The 20305-nt window shown below is 42.1% G+C and overlaps 1 pseudogene; it reads left to right on the top strand.

The window, feature by feature from the left end:
- Positions 1-10944: 10944 nt before the first annotated feature.
- On the top strand, positions 10945-11741 carry LOC119817636 (annotated as a pseudogene).
- The last annotated feature ends 8564 nt before the right edge of the window (positions 11742-20305 follow it).

The raw sequence follows: 20305 nt of genomic DNA, 5'->3' as shown, positions 1-20305 counted from the left end.
ATTTTCTTCATTCCTTTCCTCTCACCCTGCACACATGCCTATTGATGACTAGATGTTACATACAGTGCTTGCAGTCAAGAGTAGATTATTTCTGCAAAAGACCCAGTCAGCCTGGGCTCTGCCTCCCTTCCTGACCATTCTGTGTATGAACTGGAGTGCTTCAACATACAATCACATTTTCTCTTAACTTCTCTTCTTGATTGCATAGATTCCACTTCTAGCAGTCCCCACCTGCCTGCCTATGTTTGCTTTTTCTCCTTATTTATACACTTATTTATTTGTGTTTTAACTTCCCAGAAACTCTTTTTCCTCTCCATGTTTCAAAAATGTTGCTAGTCTTCCATAAATGATTTGTTTGATCCTTCTACAAATCTGATATTGTAAAATTCATTCTTCTACTTGGAGATTGTAATTAATGAATCTCATCATTTCTAAGGCATTATCATGTACACAAAGTAGAATCATAGGTTTAGTTTTAGATTGAAGATGTAACTATACACAAAATCATAGTAAAATCAAGTCAGAGAATAAATACTGATTTGCCAAGAAGAGTGTCTCCCCTCTGTCTTTTTCTTTTCTTTTTCTCCTGTAATTCCTTATTCAATTTTTCCTTATGCCCGGAAGAAAATATTCCAAATGCCCGTCATTGTTGCTAGCACTTTGGCAGTGCAGGGTATACACACTAGGAAGTGGAGTCTGCTGTGGAAGATGGGCAGGCATGTCGCCCGACTACGTCAAGAACAAAAAATAAGGATCAGGGTCCCCATTACTGTGTCCAGTGTGCACTTGGTTTAACTCTCTTTGAGATCTGTGAGTCATCTATTATCTTGGGGGAACTTGGTTACTGATTGGCATTTCCAGTGTGGTGACAGACATGCATTGTATTTACATGAAGCCTTATCACAACAGACAGATTTTTCTCCAGTGAGAAATTTTTTTATATTGATTTTTTTTTTCGAGACTGTAGTTTCTAGAGCCTGACCTGGAACTAGCTCTTGTAGACCAGGCTGGCCTTGAACTCAGAGATCATTTTTATTGAGCTCTACATTTTTCTCCGCTCCCCTCCCTGCCTCTCCCCTCCTATAACTGTGATGCCAGACAATGCTTTGCGGAAGCATTTAGGAAATCTGGTGTCTGCTGTCTGTTACCTCTGAGCCGCACTGAGTGAAGGGAGAGCCTGCCCTGAGCTGTCTGCCTCGGCCCTAGTGCTGGCATGGAGCTGGCTCTGAGTGGAGGACACATCAGAGGACATGGAAAGCTTTGAATGACGGGGGAAGGCCCACGTGTCCATGACTATGATTTTGTAAGGGGCAAGTAATCCAGGCTATCTCTGGACGAGTTGGATGGAATTGGCTAGAAATGGCAAGTTACAAATGATTGGCATATCGTCTGTATGTATTGGGTTTTGTCTGATGAGTCCTTACCAAGTGAGACTCGGACACATTGGCTCCTCTGGCAGCAGACATGAATCTTGAGTTTGTCTCCAGCTCATCCTTCGTGGAGATGCTGTGATGTGCTACGGAGTGAACAATCTGACTGTGGTGTTGCCTGAAACACTGAAACTGAGGTCTGCTCAGTTAAGTCCTCTTCCGGAAGTTTGAGGGGTTGGGAGGGGCCATGACCTCCTCAGGCTCCCTTCTAGCCTGCACAGGATAAAACCTTCCCGTTTGCTTTTATGTTACATTTCTTTCTGTCTTATATGGGACGCAGCACATGTGGCATTTTCCCTTTCGCTTTCAAAGGAAGTGTATTTAGGACAGTAAACATGGCAGCATTTAAGGCCCTGTGGCTAACTGGCCTCAATTTGAGACTTGAAGCCCTTGCACAATTTCAAGACAATGCAGAGACACTGTGTCACAGCTGAAAACAAAGACACCTTCATACGGTTGTCACCATTTTAACATTTGCATGAAGGTGCTGACTGGCACAGACTTTTAACTCGAGGAAGCTACTGATGCCTAGACCAGTGATCTTCAAATTAGGTCTTAATTGGATGGGAATGGGAGCACAGTCATGTCAAATGAATATTGGGTACAACGAATGCGAAATATTTGGTTCATGTCTCACCTAATTTTAATAAATGAATCTGCTTAGTACATAGTTCTATAATAACTCTTGTTAAGATGTATGAAAATATAGTCTTTCTTTCTCCAGGATTTGAAAGTTTCTCCTTCACCATTTCTTGACATTCTCTTGTATCCTTTGGGTATGTTATAATCGAATAAAGAAAACTTTTTTTTTTATTTTTAGGTATCTGTCTCAGAATAGTTTGCATAAATTAGTCAAAGCTATAATTAACATATAATTAACATAGAATTAACATATAATTAACATAGAATTAGAACGGGAAGAGCAGTTTGTATTTTATGAATCATACCATACATCTATTTCTGTCTAGGTGTATCATAATGTAGACATGTATTATTGTTCTCATTTTGTATATGGTAGAAGTGTGGCATTTCCACTGTAGTTGGTGTGAAGGCAGACCCTGAAGCTAGATGTGTAGATGCCACAGACAGCTGGGTGCTGTCAGTCTTCATTTTTATTTAATGACAACATTTCTCCACCCCTTTCTCCCTTCCAAACCCTCCCCTATACCCCGAAAAACTCTTCTTCAAATTCATGGCCTCTTTTTCCACTAATTGTGATGTATGTATATGTATTTGTATATACATAGGTCTTTCTTCCTCCATTTTTTCTTTTGTTTTTGCTTGTTTGAGACAGAGTTGCTCTGTGTGTATCCATTTGCTGTCCTGGAATTTGCTCTGTAGACCAGGCTGGCCCATTTCCGTAGGTCTGCCTATCTCTGCCTCCTGAGTACTGGGATTAAAGGCATGACCCACCGCCGCTCGGTTTACACACACACACACACACACACCCCAGCCTGTTCAGTTCGTATAATGCTACCCAATGTATGTTTCCAGAGCTGACCCTTTGGCACTGGACTGGTTGATTTGCCCTGGGGTGGACCACTTCTCCTGCTCCCTGCTTTCCTCAGTTTGGGCAATCTTTTCAAACTCTGAGTGGCTTTTGAGAACAGAATTGTTGTTTGAAATATATTTAAGTTGTTTGCTTGTATCCTTCCTCTATAAGAAGAAGGAAACATAGCAAATAAACATGTTCCAAGGAGACCTGGATCTTGATCTGGAAAGATCTGTGCAAATATTTTGATCCCCTGTAAACTTCATCAAACAAACTTTACAGTTGTTTATTTTTTAAGCTGGGGCTGCTTTCAGGGATGTGGATTGTAAAACCTGGCATTGTTGACATTTATTTTGCTTTAATATTTGTTTTTGGAGGGATCAGAACCTCCCAGCTTTATTGCATTGTAGAAGTATTTACTGAATGCCTTTATAGCAGATTACAACTGTGCCCACTATACATTTAAGGTGTCACAACTCTCTGAGAAAGGCTATTATTATTATTATATTTTAGTAAAAACATAGAGGTTGAAAGTCTTGGTGACTTTCCTGAGACTATAGAGTTAAACTGTTGGACAAAAGGATTGGTGTTTGGCTGGATTGGCTCTGGAGGCCTATGCCTGTAACTATAGCAACACAGCAGCCTGTTCTAGTGCTGCGCTCAAAGGCTCGCAACCCCTCCTAGGTGACTCAAGGGCTTTAGTCTCCAGAGTTATTATTTGTGAGAAGAGAAAACACTGGAGAGTTCATTTCCAGAGCAGTATCCTTTTGTTGCAAACACGTCTAACCCAATCCAAGTCCCTAGGCCCAGATAATATTGTTAATCACCCTGAATTTGCACAAGGGAAGACCTTGGGGGCTACTGAGCAACAGGAAGGTGGCATTGTTGTTTTGTGAAGTGATTAAACAATTTCACATTTTAATAAATGCACTTCACTGAACTTTCTTTTTCTATTGCTGTGATGAAAACACCATGACCACCAGCAAGGTGGGGAGGAAAGCTTACAGCCCCTCGTATAGCATCCGGGGAAACAGGCAGGAACTGGTGCAGAGGCCATAGAGGCCATAGGGGAGGGCTGCTTACTGTCTTGTTCACTGTGCTCTCTTACAGTACCTAAGACTCCCCCCCCCCCCATAGCCTGGGGCCAGGGATTGCACCACTCACAGCGAGTTCCTATATCAATCATCAAACCAGAAAACATAGCACAGGTCAGTCTGGTGGGGGCGTGTTCTCAGTTGAGGTTCCCTCCTTCCAAAGACCCCAACCTTTGTCAAGATGATATAAAAGCTAGCCAGTATAATGCTTTATGGTGATTTGTAATTCCACACATTAGATTCTGTTTATTTATTTATTCATTTTATGTAACAACCACAGTTCTCCCCTCCTTCTGCTCTCCTCATCTTCCTCCCAACCCTCCTTCCACTCTTCAGAGAGGGTAAGGTCTCTCATGGGGAGTCAACTAAACCTGGCCACATTGAGTTGAGGCAGAACCAAGACCCTCCCCCCTGCATCAAGGCTGAGCAAGGTATCCCACCATAGGGAATGGGCTCCAAAACCAGAAGCACAAACACAGTATGTACTTACTCATAAGTGGGTATTAGATGTAAAGCAAAGAATAACTAGCCTACAATTCTCAGCCCCAGAGAAGCTAGGTAACAAGGAGGATCCTAAGAGGGACACATATGGATCACTCTGGGAAGGGGAAATAGAACAAATCTCCCCGGTAAACTTGGTGGTGGGGCGGTGGGGGGGGGGATGCAGGATGAGAACTTGAAGGAATGGGCTCTTTGAGTTGGAGGAGGGATGGAGAAGGAGAGCAATGGAAAAGACGTCTTGATAGAAGGAGTCATTATGGCCCTCTCCTGTAATCAGATTGGCGAATACCCTAATTGTCATCATAGAACCTTCATCCAGTAACTGATGGAAGCAGATGCAGAAGTCCACAGTCACACACTGGGCCAAGTTTGTGGAGTCCAGTCAAAGAGAGGGAGGAGAGATTATATGAGCAAAGGGGTCAAGATCAGCCCACAGAGATAGCTGACCCAAATCCTGTGACCACATGGACTCTGGACTGACAGCTGGGGAACCTGCATAGGACTCAACTAGGCCCTCTGAATGTGGGTGACATTTGTGTGACTTGGTCTGTTTGTGAGACCTCTGACCACAACTATTTATTTTAAAGACATATGACAGAATATCTATTTAAGAATTTCTTTCCTTTATAGCTCTTCCAAGAAGTCTACAAATTAACACCCGTAATAGCTATCTCGACTATGATACTATGATACATTGTGCTATTAGTATTAGGTTATTATTATTTTGAAGAATCACATGTACAGCAAAGAGGATGCAAGCTGTTGCTAAGCAGAGGGCTACGAAGGATTAAATTCTCATTATTACTCACGGTTAGTCCCAAATATCTCCATATGCTCGGTTGCTCAATTTTTTTTTTCAGTTTGGCAGGAAGTCTTAAAGAAGCAAACAGCATGCCCTTCCGCCCCTGGCATATTCATAAACTATTTTGGGATGAGTCATCGGAATTCTGTGGTTTGTATATCCTGAAGGGAGAGAGAAGACACTGTGTGGTTAACATTTATTTGAAACAGCAAGTTGGAGAGAAAAATTCTTTGATAAAAGTTCAGGATTAGGTTAAAAAAAAAAAGCCTCTCCAAAAATGCCTGTGGACCTTTCTGTTGTTATAAAGATTTTGCTTGTGTGTCCATCTCTGGGAACACCATGCTAAAGTAACTCTTCATCCTGTGTACACTCCCAGCTTGACATAGTGCCTCTAGAAGTCTGAGTAGGTGTTTAGTCGAAGTAATTCATCCCCAATAAACAAATGACTGGTTTTTTTTTTCATTGAAGTTTGTGCTGTATATGAAGATCCAGAGGCCAAATCACTTACAGAGACTTGGATAACACTGCCAATACTGTCATTGTAGAGTGTGATTAAGTTCACTCTGCCATCTATGACAATTAAAAGTACCAGTCAACATTCAAAGAATCTTTCTTTAGCTTCGAAGTAGCTGATGAGGACTTTTTGCAATTAAAACTGAAAAAACAAAAACAAAAGATTTATGATGGGAGGTGGTGGGGTGGGGACCTAATTATGAACGGAAAAGAGTAATAAGGACAGTTCATTTGGGTTCTCAGTGTGTACAGATGCTACACCCCAAATACTGTGTAAGTGATTGAGTGAGTGTGCTGTGGTGTTTGACAGGCAGAGTGGCTGTAATCTCCAGAGAGAGATGTTCTAATATGTAGATGCAGCAATTCTCCATCAATGTGCTATAAATATCTCTTATAAGACTTATAAGTCTTCATTTTCTAGTTTTCTTTGTGCTAATTATAAAACACTGAGTCAACATCTAACCATTGATCAGTCTGTAAGTGTATTCTGATGCTCAGAGGGTGGTACCTTAATTTAGAATCAGCATTTTTTAATACTTGGCTGTATCTCACAACAGGAAGCATATGCTAGGTTTTGTCTCAGTAACAAACAATTATGTTAGTGGCTTAGTCCAGCTACCTTTCTTCCTTTCTCACACTTCCATCCCTTCAAGGCTGGCATGGACTTTGCTTGTAATCAATTTCAGGACAACACAGCAGAGGATGTGACAAGTCACACATGGTCGCCTGCACACTGTCTGAATACACTTCACTTCCATTCACACACTGGTTTCTCTTCCTCCTCCTCCTTCCTTCTTCCTCCTTCTTTCACCCCTTCATCTCTTTCTTCTTCTCTGCCCTTCTGCCTTTTTATTTTCTCCTCTCCCTCTCCTTCTTCTCTCCCTTAGATGGAGCAGGTACCACAAGTCCAATATAAATGTGATGGAGAAATACAAGTCCATAGTATTTCAGGAACGTGAAGAGAAGGCTCCCATGTTTGATGGAGTAGACTAGTAACCAGCATCCATGTGCTCCTAGTGAAAAATGAATTTGCTAGAGGTGGGTGCCCTCCCTAGACCTCTGAGTGCTCAGCAGCACTGGATTGCTGTACTTTTGGACATCTGGGCTGAGCCTGAATGTGGTTAGCACACTAACGTGGTGTTACCTCTACATGTCTGTTTCTGTTGTTAGCTTGTCCACTTCAGTTCCATGTTTTCTTCCCTGTGTAATAGTGAAAGTAATTTCTATGAATTCAGTTTGAGTTCTTGTGCTAGCCAAACACATGAGCATATTATATCTAGGCCAGGGATTTTTTTCTAGTGATACTTACTAATTACTAATTAAAATTACTGTGGGTATTCTAGCATGAATTTACTAGATGCATGTAGCTTCTAGGTTCTGACCAATTCTGAGACAATCAGACATAACAAGTTTCAGGTCTGGAAAGAAATTTGAGGACAGAGTCTTCATTCTACATGGACTCAACATTTTGTATCTATTTCTTTCCAGCAATCAATATCTGTATCTAGAACCTATCATCCCTCTGCTCCCTAGTGCCATCCATATCTCTATGCCCATATTTAGCAGAAAGGATGATTCTGAGGTACACGAAACTTCCCCTGTCAGGAACTAGGAAGTATCTTTACAAGTTCTTTACCACAGAATTTTAAAATAGATTTAGAAAAAAAAAACAGTGTTTTCTTACAAAAGGTGTACTTTTAGCAAATATTTTAAGTTCAAAGACTTATAAAATTAGTGGTACCTGAATCCAGATAGATGAAATTTGAGAGTGCATTTGAAAATGTCTTGATCCTTAAACCATAAATAGAAAACAAATATCAACCTCTATCTACCGTCTGTAGAACACACAGAAAAGTAGGTGTGACAACTTCTAAATAGGACTGACAGAGGCACAGATTCCAGAGCTGCTCCCAAGTCACTTGGAAGATGCTGTATCCAGTTCCTTGCATTGAGCACATCAACAGAATGGTTTCTAAGCTAAAAGCTGGCTCCAGTGGACACAAAACTTGGCTGAGTGAGCAGGGAGAAGGGATGTCTTACTGCTTCCCTGTCAGCTGCTACGCATCCAGACATGTGGCTAATCATTTATTAGCTTCTAATTTTGGAGGCTGCCTTCAGGTGATAAGCCTCATAAAAAACTAACAAGGGGATATCTTTGATAAGCCAGTAAATCATTAAGAGGATGAACAGCCAGTTGATTTATAGCTTACTGGAATACATTTGAATGTGAAAGATAAAAAATGGTATTTCCTTTGTTCCTTAAACATTACATCAGCAGAAACACACACACACACACACACAAAAACAACACTGACCAAATTCAGCAGGTCGTATTTAGATATCCATCCAAAACAAAAAACAATACTAACTAAAGATTAAAGGACTACGAATTTGAGAGGAAGCAGGGCCATATGGGAGGGGTCGGAGGGAGGACAGGGAAGGACAGAGTGATGTAACTTATTTTAATTTTTTTTCGAGACAGGGTTAACTTATTTTAATTTAAAATAAAGGAGGTGAACTAAGAAAAAGGACTTTAAATGTTCCTATTTGTTCTTAGTCCAATTTCCCTTTTTCTATATTCCAATCATCAAAATATTGGATACACCTGTAAGATATTCATCAGCATTAAATAGTTCAAGCAGTCCACTCCTTTTTTGCTATGTGAGGCTTAGGGATCTTTAGTTGAGTGACTGAATTCCATTGCTTATGACTCTGCACCTCCTGCTTAATTTTCTCTTTCTTTAAAGAAAATAATTTTGCTCTTTTTTTATGGTTTCTGAATTCCTGCATGAAAGGGTATACAAGGAATACAGATATTGTTCCTAGTCTCTAGGTTCCTGTGGAAATGTAGTGGTTTTCATTGCCCATATCCATTTGTGATTTAAAGTTTAAATTTACTGTTGGTCATACTTCCTCCTTCAATTTGCCCCATTCTTTCTAAACTCTCTCCCTTGTGAAGGGCGCTGGGGGAGAGAAAGGCACATTTGTTAAAATAGAGTCTGTCTCCAGAGGGAGGCCACTGGCACTCACAGGGCAGTTGTTCTAAGTCTCCACCCGCTGTGTGCATCTCTTCTGGGTTTAAATGTAAGACTGTCCACTAAGAGTTAAAGATAAAGACGGTCTCTGAAAACCTAGTGTTTGGAATGTCTCTTAGGACCTTTGTCATCCTGCCTGCCTGCAGCACCTGCTTCTGAGCTTTCATGGTTCTCAGTCCTTCCTGCCTTTCATTCTGTTTGTCCTTAGGAACATGTTAGCTGGCCATTTTCATCTTCATTTTTTAAAATCATCTGGCTAGGTTTTAGTGTTGGCAGTTAAATATTTATTTCCTGGAAAGAGTTCATTTTTCTCCCATCCTTTGGTTTGTTTTTTATCGCTCCGTATTCCTCAATGTGGATGATCATAGTTGGGCTCGAGGGGAGGTGGGCAACGATGGCCACTTTCCAGAAAGCACTTGCATTTCTCTGCGACAATATCCTGTAGTATTAATAACCTAGAGCCACATTTAATTGCATACATCGGATGAGTGGTTCCAGGATTTCCGAGAGGAATGAATTAAATCCTTTGTTCCCTCTCCTGCCTGATTTCCTGCTCAGGATTTCAAAATTCTCAGGGAAAACTTTTCATCCCTGAGCAAAGGCTCGGGAACATTTTACAAAGTACCCTTGCTTACACAGCAGGCTGGATTAGGCCCATGCTGATAGCGGGTAAGTAGGGTAGGAAAGCGCCTTGTCTCAGTGCCTCTGAGGTTGATTGGGCCTTCTTCAACCAGAAGGAAAGGGACACATTTTGGATTCAGTATTCTCAGAAATGACTGCAGAAAGGGGCTCTGCTCTCTGTAGTTCTGATTCCTGTGAAGGATGGCCAGCTGCCCCAGGGCTAGGCTGCTTGCGGGGTGGGGGGGGGGGGGGGAGAGCCCCACTTAGTGCTAAAGGATACACAGATTGTGATCAATCATACTCTGAGCTCTCATTTCAAATACGCTAGTGGCACTGAGATCCAAAAGCCCCTGTTAGCTGGATTAACTTCATAGGTCTGTAGAGTCCAGGGACTGTTAGAAGCTATCTAGTGGTTGAAGGTCAATGTCTCTGGGGAGTAGCATTTACTTAATGATTCTTGAGCTTCATAAGGGAGACCCAGGACACCTATGGTGACCTTAATGAAGAAAAGTGACCTGCTTTCTCCTCTCCTTTCCTCTCCTCTCTCCCTCCTCCTCCTTCTCTTTGCGAGGTGCCTTATTCATGCCAGGCAAGTGTCTTATGACCAAGCTCTTATCCCAGCACTTTTTTTTTTCTGAGTCAGAGTCTTACTATGTATTTCAGACAGTCTTAAACTAACACTCTCCTTGGCTCAGGTTCCTAAGTGCTGGGATAAAGGTGAATTGCAGCACATCTGTCTAAGGTAGTGCTTCCTAAATTATGGTGGTGATGTATGAATTTTTGTTGCTTTAATCATTGAGTTGTCTTCTATTTTTTTAAACATTTATTATTTCATTTTCTTCTTTGTCTTGGTTTTAACTTCATATGAGTAAAAGTTCACTGGATATTGAAGCAATTTATTATTTCTGTTTTCTCCTCAATAATGCAAGCATTCAGAGCCGTTAATCCCTAAATCTCCAGCTGGCAGTGTCCCAGTGGAGAAGCAGTGCCTTCATGAATTTTTTTTGTATTCTGTTTCATTTTTAAATGTCTTTCCTAATAAAGACTTAATTATGAAAAGTAATAAGAAATGAGACCTATAGCAGAGACACGGCTAGGGGAAAGAAACTGATAAAAGGAACAGCTGTCCATAATGTGATACTATTCCCAATATGGTAAAATGAAAAATCTAGAATTGTAAGGGTTTAGTTTTTTTTAATGGGTAGAAGAACAACTCTAAGTTGATTCCTTTATATTCAAAGATAGAAAATAAGAGAGGAAAGGAAGACCTAAATTGATTGACAGAACATTCAGCTGAAAAAAAACAAAAACAAAGAGAGAAAGGCCCACACTGAGCACCACCAGGTGAGCTCTGCAGTTGAACTATCCAGGGAAATGCTGGAGAGCTCACCCTGGTGGTGAAGACAGGAGAGCTGGGGGCGCGCGGTCAGAGGACGCGGGTTCCCCGAGAGCCAAGATGGCAGTGAATGTGTACTCAAGTGATAACCTAAGTCGACATGACATGCTGGCTTGGATCAATGAATCTCTGCAGTTGAATCTGACAAAGATAGAACAGTTGTGCTCAGGGGCTGCATACTGTCAGTTTATGGACATGCTCTTCCCTGGCTCCATTGCTTTGAAGAAAGTGAAATTCCAAGCTAAGCTAGAACATGAATACATCCAGAACTTCAAATTACTACAAGCAGCTTTCAAGAGGACGGGTGTTGACAAAGTAATTCCTGTGGATAAATTAGTAAAAGGAAAAGTTCAGGACAATTTTGAATTCGTTCAGTGGTTCAAGAAGTTTTTTGATGCAAACTATGATGAAAAAGAGTATGACCCTGTAGCTGCCAGACAAGGTCAAGAAACGGCAGTGGCTCCTTCTCTTGTCACCCCAGCTCTGAGTAAACCGAAGAAACCTCCCAGCTCCGGTAATGCAGCTCCGCAGAGACCCATTGCAACACAGAGAACTACTACTGCAGCTCCCAAGGCTGGTCCAGGGATGATGCGAAAGAATCCTGTGTGGGTAATGGGGATGACGAGGCAGCTGAATTGGTGCAGCAGGTCAAAGTTTTGAAGCTTACTGTTGAAGACTTGGAGAAAGAGAGAGACTTCTACTTTGGAAAGCTAAGGAACATTGAATTGATTTGCCAGGAGAATGAGGGGGAAAACGACCCTGTACTGCAGAGGATTGTAGATATTCTTTATGCCACAGATGAAGGCTTTGTGATACCTGACAAAGGGGGCCCACAGGAGGAACAAGAAGAGTATTAAGCAGCCTGGACCAGCAAAGCAACATCCGAATTCTTCACTCCAAATCATGTGCTTAACTGTCAAATACACCCTTTTGTTATTCTTAGAGAAAAAAAAAAGACAGGAGAGCTGAAAGGCTGGCCAGCCCTGAAACTACTCAAGCCGACAACCAGGGTTATGTGTTGGTCCACCCGAATAGCCACTCCATGCTGGAGCACAGGCGTGTGTGTGTGTGTGTGTGTGTGTGTGTGTGTGTGTGTGCACATGTGTGTGAAGAACGTGTTGTTCCTGCAGGCCCAGGACTGCAGGATATCCACAACACAGGGCAGTAACAGGATGTCCAGAAAGAGTCCCAGTGAGGGCCCAGTGTCAATGGTTTAGTGGAGACCTGGAAGTAAAGCAATGATTCTTTGCGATGAACACATGCATGTAAAGATGTATGGATAAAGGGTTTACTGTGTGACTCACTGTGTCACACTGCAGCTTCCATGATGAGATTGATGAGATTTTCCCTTTCTCCCTTTTTAAAAAAAATTCTATTTTGTTTTATTCTGGGGTGGGGGGAAGAGGGTGGGATTGGGAGGAATGATGTGAAAGGCACAAAGAATAAATAAAAAGAAAGTAAAAAAAAAAAAAAAAAACCCTGGGAATAGGGATGTGGGAATAAGGGTGGCCCTTGAAGAAAAATTCCAGGCCAAATGAAAGACTTTGTTTAATTAAAAAAATGGTGGGAAACGTGGATGGCACCCGAGAAACATTACCTGTAGAAATCTTCCACACAGAAGCACACAAATAAACACAGGCACTCACCACTCACGTGTGTGCGTGCACACACTCACACAGACACACACACACAGACACACACACAGACACACACACAGACACACACACACAGACACACACACACACACGAGTTCAACTTCAGTTTTTTAAAAAAGTCACAGATCTTCCAGGCTCTCTGGAACACTCAGAGTTCTGCTCAAAATATATCAGGAGAACTTGCTATACATTTTAAAGAAAAAATTTATGCCTCCATGAACATTAATTTTATAATTATAGTTATATACATCTTATGAGCTTGTTGGAAATATTAAATGAGCTAATGCTTATAGAACTCCTAGAAGGGACTAAGGATATTTTAAGAGCTCAATGCTAACCATTGTCTTAGAAACAGAAGTTGACATATAATTATTTGCTTGTGTATGGTTTATGTCTACACAGGGCTTTACGCCTGTGTAATTTTCAGAGATACAGCTTCTCGATCATTTTCTCTTATCAGCTGGACGGAAAGACACATAGTGGCATGCATGTGTTCATCTAATGAACATTTATATTTTGAATCCGTGCGTATGTGGCCCATTGTTTTCTTTTTTTGTTTTTGCCTTTCATCTGGAGACATTCGTTAGAAAGATCGCCTCAGTTGATCTTGAGGGAGAGAGAAAAAAATAATGACATGTCCCTACAAGGCAACCAGGGCCAGTAAAGTGAGTGAGGGCAGGGCCTGTCTCAGTGGCTTGGAAACCCAAACTCTTTGTGGCCCCAAATAAGGGTATGTTGCGCTCCCGCGTCTTCCTTTTTTGAGCAGAAGCAGGCCCCAGTCCACGGAGGTTATTTCTGGTTTGTAATTAGCCTCTGGCTGTCAGACACAAATATGTCTGAAATTAAGATCAAGGTCGGTGAGCCTTTTGGGGGGGGGGGGGGGATGGAAATCAACCCTGAAAATTCCCCTGGCTATCTGCAAAGGCCACCCTGCTGGGAGGGTTGTTTTCTCACAGGGTTTAACTCTACAGGTGTTTGGTAGAAGCCTAGACCGCCAGTCAGCCAGTGTGAGTCACTGGCTGTGGTGAGATTAGGAATTCCTAAAACATGATAAAGAATCCGGAGTCTGAGACAGGAAAGATGAAGGGAAATGCCCTGCGCAGCTCCTGCCACCCGTCCCACCACGTGACCCTATTTCCCTTAACTTTTGGGTAGATATGGGCAGTTACCTACTTTTTTCTCATCTCCCCCCTCCTCTTCCTCGCCTTCTTTTAATGTTCATTTATTTTACACACGTGTACCTGAGTGTGCAAACGTGTGCTAGAGGCCACAGAGGACTGAGGAAGTCATTGGATCCCTTGGAACTGGAGTTACAGGTAGTAATGAGGTGCCACGTGACTGCTGGGATCAGGACCCAGCGGTCCTCTAGGAGAGCAGCAAGCACTCTTGACAGACCAGACATCGCTCCAGAGCTGCTTCCTTTTCTTTTATTCCTGGTTTTCCTTTCCTTGGCTCTCCAAAGTCATGAAATACTATTTGCAATGAGTATGAAAATATTCATATTTTAATCAGGACGCTCTCTCCCTCTCCCCCTCCCCCCTCTCTCCTTCCCTCCCTCCTTCCCTCCCTCCCTCCCTCCCTCCTCCCCCCCCTCTCTGTGTGTGTGTGTGTTAAGATGGTACACTGTGATATGGTTTAAGAGAGAACTGTAAAGAGGAGATAGAGGGGCAGAGATGGGAGAAAGAAAAAGAGAAGGGTGGGCCCAGACGAAGGGGAGTTGGTGAGGAACCAGGTGACCTGGCTCTGGATGATAGTCTTCCCATGAAAACGAGTGGACACACATTCTTGGCTGCACAATGCCTTCTCATTTACAAATGCCTTGACTATAGAAAAAAGAAAGGCAGCTAAAAATCAGGGCGTATTCTCTACACAGTTGAATTGCTGAGTGGCTGGGCGGCTTCAAGTTGACACCTAGGAGTCCCGGGCCCATCCTCCGCCTGCCGTTGGTACTAAAACCAGAAAACCGCAGGCAGTTGCTGAGGCTGTTCCCCAGGGACTCCGCTTCGCTCAGAGAGCAGGGCGCTGATGCTTGGGTTACATCTGTCCGAGGGGAGGGAGACCTGATTCCAGAGCTTGGATGCGCAGTGAAAGTGCCCAAGTGAGTGCACCGTGAGGATGAATTTGACTTTGAGGACACCTAGTGGCCATTTGTTGGCTGCGCCCCTCCAGGGCTAGCGGAAAGAAAAGCGGTGGTTAGTAAGCCCCAGGCAGCCTCTTTGCACAGAACCTTCACAAAGCAACTAGAATACGCCTCGAAGCTTCAAGATAAAACTGCTTGGTTGTAGAGTCAGCCAAATCTTCGCTCCTGCTCCTCACTGTCGTTAGATAGAATTTTCTCGGCCTAATTGCTTCACGAGTGAATTGTAGGGAGCTCTGGTGTCACTCAGAAAAGCTCTAATGACTGAGGAGCGGCCACAATCTGGTCAACTCAGCTGACAGGCAGACAGTCATTTTTGAGAGAGGCTCGAAGATCAGAAGAATTCTATCGTAATAGAGTTTTCTATTTTCTGCTTTATGATTTCTAGGCTGTACATGGCTTTTATTGTTTTCTGAGACTGTAAGCTGTTAGCAATAAATGCCTTTAAAATAAATGTACAAACAATAGTTGTTCGTTGCAGAAAATTCAGTTAACAGAGAACAGAAGTAATTGTTGACTTTTTTGAAAGTTTCTTTCTTTCTTTTTCCAATTTTCCAATAAAAATTGATTTACAAGAGCAGGATGACCACAAAATTTAACCCCAGGCCAGGTTTTTCCCCCTCCCCTGGTCTGGGGGTACTATATGCTAGCTCTTTTAAATAAGAGAAAATTCAATGCAATGCACTTCGTGGTACAAATAAATAAGATTTAAGGTTAATTCATTTCATATAAAAGCTGCTTTATATAATCTAGAATGTAATTTTCTTAAACCACATTTTATTCTTTGACAATCCTATGCATACATGCAATGTATTCTATAAATAAGTTAGCTATTTGACAATTTCATACCTATACAATCCATTTTGGTTACACTATCCCACCTTTGATTCTCCCTCTTTCCTCTCTATGTGTCCTTTTCTTGGATTTTGACTTTTGGTTTTGCTTTGTGACCAATTTGGTTCATCAGGACCATATGTATGACCATTAGATTGGGACTATCTTGGGAGCCATGCTGGATCTCCCAGGAATACATAAATGAAGACAATGACTTGCCCATGAGGAAAGTTATCTTTAAAGTGTTTTTTACATATGTATTCCATGTGTACAGATAAGCATGCAATTGTTGCTGAGTATTAGCCTTTGCCTGATTCACACTGCCCTATCATGCGACTTCTGTGCCTATTCCCAGTCAATCTGTCCTTCAGGTTTGGGTTCCTGACCCACCTATCAGGTCCACTAGGTGCCCTTGAACCTGCGTGCAAGACTTTTAAGGGATTTATTTTGTTTAAACCTCTGTACTTTCTTTGAACTTGAATCTTCTGTGGGTAGTGTCTTGACTATTTGTCTTCCCGGTGACAGAGAAGTACTCCCTCCTTAGCCAGGTCCTGGAAGTAGTGACCTTTTCCACATCTATAAATAGAGGTGACTGTGATTAGCTGGGGACCTGATATGAACACTGGAGACAACCTGGGCAGTTTCCAACAGACGATAAATTGTGGAAATCATGTGTTTTGTTTCTTTACCCTGGGCTGGATGGAGTAGGGCACTACCTGTGCTTGTCTTCTGGGTGCAAGTATTCACCACCCATAGGGAATTCTGCTGAATCCACTCTGGCTGAGTTGAATAGCTAAAATTCTTATTTGTATTTCACATCTGCCCCGGGTCCATGTTCTTTATGACACAATAACTCACAAAAAATAATTGTGAATAGGCAGTTATAGCCAGTACTTTGAAACCAGCTGCTTCACAGAAAAATCCATGGCAGTTGTAGTTCAAGAAAGGGTGGCTGGAAGGTTGGTTTCTGTTTGCTTTGCTCTTGGCATGTGTTTAATTGAGATTCTTGCTGCATTTAACACAGAACCCACACACTTGAACATGGCCTCAAGGACTTGGCTAAGCACTTCTCTATGCATGTCTCCAGATTTTTCTCAAGCCACACTTGGCCTTGCTAGTTCGTGTCCATTCATTTTTTTCAAATCCCTTGGGCTCCATTATGAATGACATCAGCACATGGTCATCTGACTGCTTTCTACTCCTTCTTTCAGGATCAGCTTAGAGATTACTACCTCAGAGAGCACTTTACTGACCCTAATCCCAAACTGATTTCTCTTCTTTCATTCCTGCTTCCTCACACAGATCAACAGTTTGAACAATACGTTCCTGGTTAAAAAAACAAAAGAAATATACTTCCCTGCTCTCATATCCACTCTTCCTTCATCCCAACCACACAATTCCCCCAAGCTCTCCTCATCCTCCCCTTCTCACTTCTCTCTCCCCATCTCCCCTTACCCCCATTCCACCCCACCCCCAAGCTCTCAATTTTTGCCTGGCAATCTTGTCTACTTCCAATATCCAGGAGGATAACTACATGTTTTTCTTTGGGTTCACTTTCTTATTTAGCTTCTCTAGGATCATGAATTATAGGGTCAATGTCCTTTATTTATGGCTAGAATCCACTTATGAGTGAGTACACACCATATTCATCTTTTTGGGTCTGGGTTACCTCACTCAGAATAGTGTTTTCTATTTCTATCCATTTGCATGCAAAATTCAAGATGTCATTGTTTTTTTTTTTTTGTTTTTTTTTTTTTTTTTTCTGCTGAGTAGTATTCTAATGCATATATATTCCACACTCTAAAGGGATTCCCATGTGTCCAAGGAGATGTCCCCAGCTTGTTTCTTGAGCAGTTGAGGAGAGGGCACCTGAACTGGCCCTATACTATAGCCACACTGATGAATATCTTGCATATCACCATAGAACCTTCATCTGGCGATGTATGGAGATAGAGATAGAGACCCACATTGGAGCACTGGACTGAGCTCCCAAGGTCCAAATGAGGAGTAGAAGGAGGGAGAACATGAGCAAGGAAGTCAGGACCACAAGGAGTGCGCCCACCCACTGTGACAGTGGGGCTGATCTAATGGGAGCTCACCAAGGCCAGCTGGACTGGGACTGATGGAGCATGTGATCAAACTGGACTCTCTGAATGTGGCTGACAAGGAGGGCTGACTGAGAAGCCAAGGACAATGACACCAGGCTTTGATTCTACTGCATGTACTGGCTTCGTGGGAGCCTAGTCTGTTTGGATGCTAACCTTCCTAGACCTGGATGGAGGAGGGAGGACCTTGGACTTCCCACAGGGCAGGGAACCCTGACTGCTCTTTGGACTGGAGAGGGAGGGGAGATGGGGGGGAGAAGGAAGGAAATGGGAGGAGGGGAGGAGGTGAAAATTTGTAATAATAATAATAAACAAAAGAAAACAGAACATGTGTCTCCATTGACAGTGTACATATCCAATGAGAGTAGGGTATGTCTGCTTTGCTTCTTTCCCATGCACAGCAATGTGCACAGCTGGTAAGGAGCATTCTGCACTGAAGAGGTGAAGTCTGCTTTCCTGAGGAGAGAAGCCAAAGGACCCGTGACTCATTCCCACACTCTCACATGGACTCATGTCCTTGGCTAAACCTCTTGCTTAGCCAGGAGATTGTTCTTGGTAATTGAGATTTTGAAGCGAGCAGGATGAACAGGAACTGACTCTTTAGAAAGGTCTTTTTCAAAACAAGATTATCTTTAAACATTTCAGAAAATATTCTTTTCAATCTAAAACAGGCAATTTCAAGTTACATTTCTTACTTTTTTTGTGCAAACTTTTAATAGTTCGAATACCATGGAGGATAATTTCCCATCATGGCAGGTAAGTTTGCATAATGAAGTCTGCCTGGATGGGTAAACTAAGATTAATTAATTAAACAATAATTATTTGATTAAACAATAACAAGCAGTTCTGTTTTTTTAAGGCCTTGGCTGTGAACAGTGTGCAAGTCCAGACACCCTAGTCTTACCTGTGATTAAGCCTTACACACAAACTATTAATGCAGATATTAAGATCAAGTCTTATATTCACAAATACCAGTGGATTCATAAATTTATTGAGGGCTTGGATTTGTCCTTCTTTGAATAGATCTGGCATGCCGTCTTGGCACTTGCAAAACTCCCAGGCAAGTTCAGTATTCAGAGGAAGATATTGCCAGGCAGCATGGTTTTGAAGCTGGTTTTGGTTTCATCACTTGTTAATATTAGAGGTTGCTGTCCGTTCGGTTTAATTCTTTTTATTTTACTTGTACATTGTTTGAGCAACCTTTTTAATGGACAGATATTATTTCACTAGCAATTTCCATTCATGTTTTTTTCCTTAAGGATAGGCTCTTGGGTTTGAATATATCATAATTACATAGATCAGTAATTATATAGATCATTCTATCTTGGAATGGTCTCTCAGAAAATAGTGCCCAAAACAAACACTTGTGGGCAAGTAGATTATTTAAGAGGTGACTTCAAGAAAACAAGGAGTGAGAGAATGGATAAGGAAGAAAGGAAGAGGGTCCACCCTTGTCGGGGAGATTGCTGCTGTGATCACCAGACCTAGATTCCCTGAGAACCTTCAAGTTTCACCTCAGAAAACCCATAGAGGCTTCTTTCTATCCCCATCTTCACTGAATTTATATGTCACAGGGTATATGATTCTGTCTTGTTTGTGGGTTGGTCCCAGGTACTTTAGGACATACCCTTGCTTCACAGGCAGGGGCTGGGAATGTTCTGTGTCAGAGAGAAGACTCTTTGGAGTCTTCCTGGACTGTGCGTAGCATGTGGTGGAGCCCACTCTGAGTTTCTATAGCTCTTTCCTCTGGAGCCTGGCTGAAATGACAGAGGTGATCCTAGGAGGGTGGTGCCAGTAACAGACTCTGTGGCTAGCTCTCGACACTTCTGCTTATAGAATAAAAGTGTTCATGTCCAATCCCATTCATTAAAATTTGGGTTTACTGTTGTTATTGTATATCCCTTTTACTTATGAGAAAGTCAGAATAGGTTGGAATATGACCCTAGAAGTCTTAACTACAGTTCAGAAGCAGTCAGTTGCAGGTAGCACAGAACCAGGTTTTTCTTTGATGTAGGAGAGTCATCTGTCTATGTATTACTTTCATTGGTTAATAAAGAAACTGCCTTGGCCTTTGATAGGCCAGCCCTTAGGTGGGTGAAGTAGACAGAACTGAATACTGGGAGGAAGAAGGCAGTGAGACAGATGCCATAGCTCTCCTCTCTGAGATGGACACAGGTTAGAATCTTCCTGGTAAGCCACCACTTCGTGGTGCTACACAGATTATTAGAAATGGGTTAATCAAGATGTGAGAATTAGCCAATAAGAGGCTGGAACTAATGGGCCAGACAGTGTTTAAATGAATACAATTTCCATGTAATTATTCTGGGACTAAGCTAGCTGTGCAGGAACCTGGCAGTATGAAAAGCAGGCCCGTTTGCCTCATCACTACATTTCTTAAAACTGAAACTAGCTAGAATTTCCTTCCAACTGCTATCTCAGATCCAAGCTTGTGTGTATACGGTCTTTGTCTTATTCTTTCACAAACATTGCCTTTGAGGCATCTTTCCAAGATTCTCTAAACCAAAGTAATTTCTCCTCTTTCTGAAGCCTTCTTAGACTTTTGTGATAAAATTCGAACAGGACCCACCAGAATCAATTAGATGTTTGGCTCCACTCTCGTTTGTGTGCTGTTTCTACTTTCTGCATTGTGATTTCCTATTTTCTAAGAACCTGGTTTTCATCTGCTTTAA

The sequence above is a fragment of the Arvicola amphibius genome, chromosome 6 (genome assembly GCF_903992535.2).
Source record: "Arvicola amphibius chromosome 6, mArvAmp1.2, whole genome shotgun sequence".
NCBI lineage: Eukaryota > Metazoa > Chordata > Mammalia > Rodentia > Cricetidae > Arvicola > Arvicola amphibius.
The sequence above is the reverse complement of the archived record's forward strand: the minus strand, read 5'-3'. Positions and strand labels throughout refer to the sequence as shown.